General features: G+C 38.4%; 1 protein-coding gene and 1 long non-coding RNA gene across 4 annotated transcripts in view; one reads left to right on the forward strand and one right to left on the reverse strand.

The window, feature by feature from the left end:
• zfpm2a (zinc finger protein, FOG family member 2a) overlaps positions 1-6,882 on the forward strand; it is a 939,997-nt gene that overhangs the window by 806,154 nt on the left and 126,961 nt on the right. The window lies entirely within an intron of this gene.
• Positions 4,600-6,882, reverse strand: part of LOC122549117 — a 13,777-nt gene continuing 11,494 nt past the window's right edge. For both annotated transcript variants that reach the window (XR_006311422.1, XR_006311421.1), the window contains one exon: positions 4,600-4,684. This is a non-coding gene — a long non-coding RNA (uncharacterized LOC122549117). The remainder of the gene's footprint in view (positions 4,685-6,882) is intronic.

Genomic DNA, 6,882 nt, shown 5'->3' on the forward strand with positions numbered 1-6,882 from the left:
TAGTGATCATCAGGAATCGCTAGAATCAGGGAGGTTCCAAGCAACTGGAAAATCACTAATGTGCGACCCCTATTTAAAAAGGGATTAAGGCAAAAGATAGAAAATTATGGACCAATTAGCCTAACCTTAGTCATGGGTAAGATCCTAGAATCCATTGTGAAGGATGGTGTTTCTGAATACTTGGAAGTGTATGATAAAATAGGGCAATACCAGCATGATTTCATCAAGGGGAGCTTGTGCCTGACAAATCTGCTTGAGTTCTTTGAAGAAGTAACGAGCAGGTTAGACCAAGGAGAGGCAATGGATGTTATCTACCTGCACTTTAAGAAGCCCTTTGACAAGGTGTTGCAAAGGAGACTGCTGATAAGATAATGGCACATAGTGTCAAAGGCAAGGTGCGAGCATGGATAGAAGCTTGGCTCTCTGGCAGAAAGCAGACAGTGGAGGTAAGATGGCCTCAGGATGGCAACAAGTGACAAGTGATGTTCCGCAAGGATCAGTGTTGGGACCACAACTTTTCACTTTATACATTAACGATCTAGATGAAGGAATTGAGGGCATTCTGGCTAAGTTTGCAGACAACACAAAGATAGATAGAGGGACAGGTAGCATTGACAAGGTGGGGAGGCTACAGAAGGATTTGACAGGTTAGGAGAATGGGCAAAGAAGTGGCAGATGGAGTACAATGTGACAAAGTGTGAGGTCATGAAGCTCGGTAGGAAAATAAAGGCATAGACTATTTTCTAAATGGGGGAGAAAGTTCAGAAGTCTGAAGTACAAAGAGACTTGGGAGTTCTAGTTCAGGATTCTCTCAAGGTAAACTTGCAGGTTGAGTCAGTAGTTAGGAAGGCAAATGCAATGTTGGCATTTATTTTGAGAGGACTTAAATATAAAAACAGGGATCTACTTCTGCAGCTTGATAAGGCTTTGATCAGACCACATTTGGAGTATTGTGTAGAGTTTTGCCTCATATCTCAGGAAGGATGTGCTGGCCCTGGAGTAGGTTTAGAGGAGGTTTATGAAAATAGTCCCAGGAATGAAAAGCTTAACATATGAGGAATGTTTGAGGACTCTGAGATTATACTCAATAGAGTTCAGAAGGATGAGGGGGGCTATAATTTGAAACATACAGAATACTGAATGACCTGAACAAGAGTAGATGCTGGGAAGATGTTGCCATTGGTAGGAGAGACTAGGACCCGAGGGCATAGCCTGAGAGTAAAGGGAAGACCTTTTTAAAACAGATATAAGGAGAGACTCCTTCTACCAGAGATTGTTGAATCTGTGGAATTCATTGCCACAAAAGGCTGTGGAGACCAAGTTATTGAGTATATTTAAGACTGAGATAGATAGATAGGTTCTTGAGTATCAAGTGTTACAGGGAGAAAGCAGGAGAATGCGGTTGAGAAACTTATCAGCCATATTTGAATGGTGGAGCAGATTTGATGGGCTGAATTGCCTAATTTCTCCTATATTTTATAGTCTTATGGAGGTGGTGGAATCTCAGAGAAACCTATCAACTTCTGACAGGACCAGACAAGGTCACTATGTTCCTGATGACTGGGGAATCCAGAACCAGGGGCAGAAGTCTAAGGGTCGGCCATTTAGAACTGAGATGAGGAGAAATTTCTTCACTCAGCGAGTGTGAACCTGTAGAATTCTCTGCCATAGAAACATATGTCTGAAAAAGTGTCGTACTGAACTCAAAACATTAAATCTGTTTCTCTCTATATGCATGCTGCCAGATCTGCTGAGTTTCTCCAGCTCCTTCTATGTTTGTTTCAAACTTCCAGCCTCCTTCAGCATCATATTTTGCCTTTATTTTTGTTCTTTATTTAGAGTTGGTCTTCATTATTGGAATTTGGTAATGGAAACAAAGTTATTTTGGGCAACAATTATTCAAGTAAACTACACTTTAACTAAAGTCTTCCTTTATGATTGGAATGAATGTAAAATATTTGAAAGCGAAATAAACTGACAACTAAACAGAAATTGAAAACAAACAGACAACACATTAAGGCAAAGGAAGAAAGTAGAGTCCTGAATTATGGTAACCTTGGATGAGTAAATAACTTTTAGTAAGTTCCTCCTCTTTACACTTGCATGTGATTCAGGACAAAATGAACAGATCCAAACTCTACAGCAGACAGGAGGCTTTTTTTTCCTGCACTATAATAATCTGAAAAGTAAGGAAACCTAGGACTGGGTTGAACCACCATATGCTATAGCTACTGCTATAATGTTCATTTGTATTATATAATTCCAGATTTATTTCAAGATATCTCTTTTTAACTGATCAATTTTAGTATGTTCCCCACAGCAGTTGTGTGACTAGATACTTATAACCTAGTAGATATTTTTAAGGCATCAATTATGATGTGCTATGAATGTGAGAGATTTTGTTACTCAACATTGTATCATTTATTTTCACATTAAAGCCATACATCAGTATATCAATAAAATTACACAGCAGATTATTATTGCATTTCACTCTCTGCAGAGCTAATCATAAATAATACAGCAGTTATACCCCTTATATTAATTATAATTAGAATGCAGATAATGCAGACTTCCATTTATTATTATGACCAAATCAATTTTACAATGTTTCATTGTGCAAGGTCAAGCAAAGTTGTTGAAGCTCTGAGACAGAACCTGTTTTCTGTAATTCTCAATTGTGTCTGAACAGAATAAGAAAGGCACTTAACTAAAATGTTTAGATGTGTTAATGCAGGCATTATAAGGACTGGGAAAAAAACAAAGCTGGATTTTAAGAATGCATTGTGCTCTAGTATTTCCATCTTTTCTTTCTTTTAACAACATTGTACACTGAAGAGTATATATGATATGGTATCAATGGAACAGTGATTTCCCCAAATTTGCTTTCTTGTTTTTCCTACTTAAATGAAATAACCAATTTGTATAAAGCTTCTTCTTTTGATTTGTTTTCTATTTATTAACAATGACTCTTTTCTAACAATTCTCTGAATTTTATACAATATAGTGCAAGAGGTTGTCCGATTTAATGTACTATGTAATAATTAAAAGGCAGAGACCTTCTTATAAATATTTTTCTTCTCCTGGAAGCCAATACATGTTAAATCATGAATATAAAATATATTGTCCTTTTGGGAGCAGTGGGTAGTGATTGCACAGCACTGAAAAGCCTACCTTGTGGTGTTTAGTTTGATCTATGAATGTGAGATAAATTTCTTACTTTGGAATAAAATTTTCCTATATTATAACAATTGTGTGTGTAATAAATCTGATTTATTGTTTTTCTACATATAAAATAGAGGAAATGTTCCCTCTTCAAATAATGAAGAGCATTACTGCAACAAATGCCTTTACTTTATTCATGCTGGAATGTACTATCATCGATCTAGTTACTCTCTTCCATTCATAAGGAGTAGAAAACTTGTAATCTAAAGCCTTGAAATTGTATGACCCATTTTAAATAGTTTTTGTTTTAAATGTAAGTTAGATCTAACAGTTCTACATTTGCAATAAAGTTTAAAAACAGTGTCAGTTTAGCATAGCTAGAATTCATCAAATAGGCAAATCCTTACAATATATTCAGGATTTAACTGTCGTTTTACTGTATATTGCTCTAATTTGATGCCAGAGCAATCTTTTAAAGGACTCACTATATCCAAGCAGTGACAATGATCTAGTTGACATCTCTGTGCTGCAAGTGAGAAAAAGAACACCAAAGTTAAAAGTAACAATCCTGTTTAATTTGTCTAATTCACCACTGATCTGAGATCAAGCATGCGATTCTTGTGGTTACACAAGAATCTTACACAACTAAATTATGAACACATTATTTTCTTTCTGCTTCACACATTAGGTATGCTTTATAAAATGGCTCTTCTCACTGCTTCGAAGGGTGAAAGAGGCAGAACATTTAAGACGTATTTAGTTGTGCACTTATGAAGCCATGTGTTATAAAATGGGACTAAAATAGTTTGATGCTTGTTTTCAACTGGCATAAATTTGATGGGCCAAACGGCCTTTTTTCTGCTGTAGACCTCTATGACTTGTTGGTCCTTCTCCACAGTTGCAAACAATGCAGCCCTTTATAGCAACAGGCGATCCAACCAGAACTCAAAACATTTGTATAGAATTCCTTTTATTGCTGGAATACTTAAATGTGTAATATATTCAGCCAAACATAGCATCTTGCACAGTTAACTAGTTTCCAGTGTATCACATATTGGATAATGGGATCCATTGCTTGACTATTCACAAAGGTAATAACAAATATCCTATTTCTAACAGACAATAAAAATAAAATATTTGTCTTCTCATGCAATACTTCACATCACACTCAGTAGATCTCTTTGACAAACTTTGTGCTTCATATTAAAATCAACATCTCCTCCTCCATCACTTTCAGCATTTTTACTGTCTGATCCTGTCCTTTATTTCCTGTCTCACCTGATGATATTCACCCTAGTGTCATTAAGGAGCCAATTTCACACATCTTTAGTAATTTGCTTGATTCAGGAATTGTTTCCAAAATGACTTCTGAAAAAGAAGATGATGTGTAAAGACTTTGTGGTTATTTTGCAGAATGCTTCAGTTAATCCGCAACTGTGATCCATGACTTCAGGTGTCCTGTCGTTTTAATTCTCTGCCTCACCCCAAGCTGATCTCTTTGTCACATGGCTCTCACCATATCCTAATGAAGCAACAATAACGAACGGTAGTTATAAATTATATTACATAGCAAAATATGACACCGAATGTCAAAAGGAGATCGCAAGTTAGTTGGCCAAAGGCTTGGTTGAAGAGAAAAGGTTTAAAGAGTCTATTAAAGGGAGAAAGTGAGGCAAGGAGGGAGGTTGATGGTATTTTTGCTGGACCATTAATCCAGAGACCCCTGTAATGTTCTGGGAACCCAGATTCAAATGCCACCATAGCAGAATATGGAATTTGAATTCAAGACAAATCTGGAATTACGAGTCTTATGAAGACAATGAAATTATTGTTAATTGTCAGGAAAAGTCCATCTGGTTATAGCGATTGGATTATGCAGCATGGAAAAAAAAAACGACCTTTCAGCTCAACTAATGTCTCGGAAGGAAACTGCCATCCTGACCTGATCTGCATTGCCTCTTAACTACCCTCATCCCATGAATGAGTTTTAAAAAAAAGGACAGTCAAGTTAGGCAACCATGGCCCCATTAGTCCATTCTTGATCATCAGAAAAGTAACATTAAATGCAAACTGCTTTCAAGGATCATATGCTTTTAAATAACCTGATCACTGATGCTCATTTTGGGTTTTGGTAAAACCGATCATCTCCTGACCTCCTTGTGGAGATGAAATCCCACATTTTACATTTAAAATACCCTCCATTGTATCATGCCTCTATCATGGTGCTAAGTGACACAGACTTTGAACAGATCTGGTAACCCAAGACTGGACTTCCATGTCAGTGAGCCGTCAACACTGGCAGAATTGTGCTTCACCACAATCAACAACTTCATGGCCTGGCAAATCACCCCCTCAACAATTATCATCAATCCTCCTTCAATGGAGACTGCAGGAGGGCATGCCAGGACCAGCACCAGGCACTCCTAAAATTGAGGTATCAGTCTCATTGGAGATGGTGATGGCCTAGTGGTATTATCCACAGAACCAGGAAATGTTCTGAGGACCTAGTTTCAAATCCCACCACTGCAGATAAAACAAATGTAAATGAGAATCTACTGATGACCATGAAATCACTATTGATTGTTGGAAAACCCATCTGGTTCATTAATGTCCTTCAGGGAAGGAAATCTGCCATCCTCACCTTCCTGTCCTACATGTGACTCCAGACCAACAGCAATGTGTTTGACTCTCAATTACCTTTAAATGGCTTAGTAAACAATAAGTTCTAAAGAAATGAAACTGGATGGATCACCTGGCAACAACCTAGGCAATGGGAAAGAAAACAGCAGAAAACGCCCTTTTGACCCTTTAAATTTCGCCTTACAATCATGTGGGGCTAGTGCCAAAGTTGGGAGAGCTGTCCCACAGCTTCGTCAAGCAACATCCTAACATGGTCATACTCAAGGAATTATACCTTACAGATAATTTCCCAGTCACTACCAGCAGAACAGACCCAGCAGAAGTGGTGACTTAGTGGCATACAGTCACCAGGGAGGTGCCCTGGGCGTCCTCAACATTGACTTTGGATCCCATGAAGTTTCATGGTTTCAGATTAAACATGGGCAAGGAAACCCCCTGCTTATTATCACATACCATCCTTCCTCCGCTAATAAATCAGTATTCCTCCGTGTTGAAGAACACTTGGAGGAAACATTAAGGATGGCAAGGGCACAAAATGTACTCTGGGTGGGGGATTTCAATGTCCACAGCCATCAGTGGCTCAGCAGCAGTACTGCTGATCAGGCTGGTTGGGTCCTAAAAGCTTTTTCATGACAAAATTTAGCTATGCTGGAGTGTTTGCAATCAGTTCAAGTGAATTACAACTTGCAGGAGTTCAATGTGCATTCATTAAGCTTGTGGCGGAGTTGTTGTTGTCAAGTAGTCTGTAAAAGACAGAACTGAAGCAGCTGATCTGCTTCATCAATGGGTCTCTCCATCAATGGTAGCCTTTCAAGAGACGACCACCAGGGGAGTGCCTCAATATATTCCAGACTCTCTTCAACATGGATAGGGTGAATAGCCAAGGTCCTTTTCCTATGGTGGGGGGTCCAAATAGAGACAGGAAAGATTTGAAAAGGACCTGAGAGTAACTTATTCACACACAGGATGGTGTGTCTATTGAACGAGCTGCCAGAGGAAGTAGTTGTTGTGGTTCTGTTCGCCGAGCTGGAAATTTTTGTTGCAAACGTTTCGTCCCCTGTCTAGGTGACATCCTCAGTG

This window comes from Chiloscyllium plagiosum, chromosome 4 (genome assembly GCF_004010195.1).
Source record: "Chiloscyllium plagiosum isolate BGI_BamShark_2017 chromosome 4, ASM401019v2, whole genome shotgun sequence".
Lineage (NCBI taxonomy): Eukaryota > Metazoa > Chordata > Chondrichthyes > Orectolobiformes > Hemiscylliidae > Chiloscyllium > Chiloscyllium plagiosum.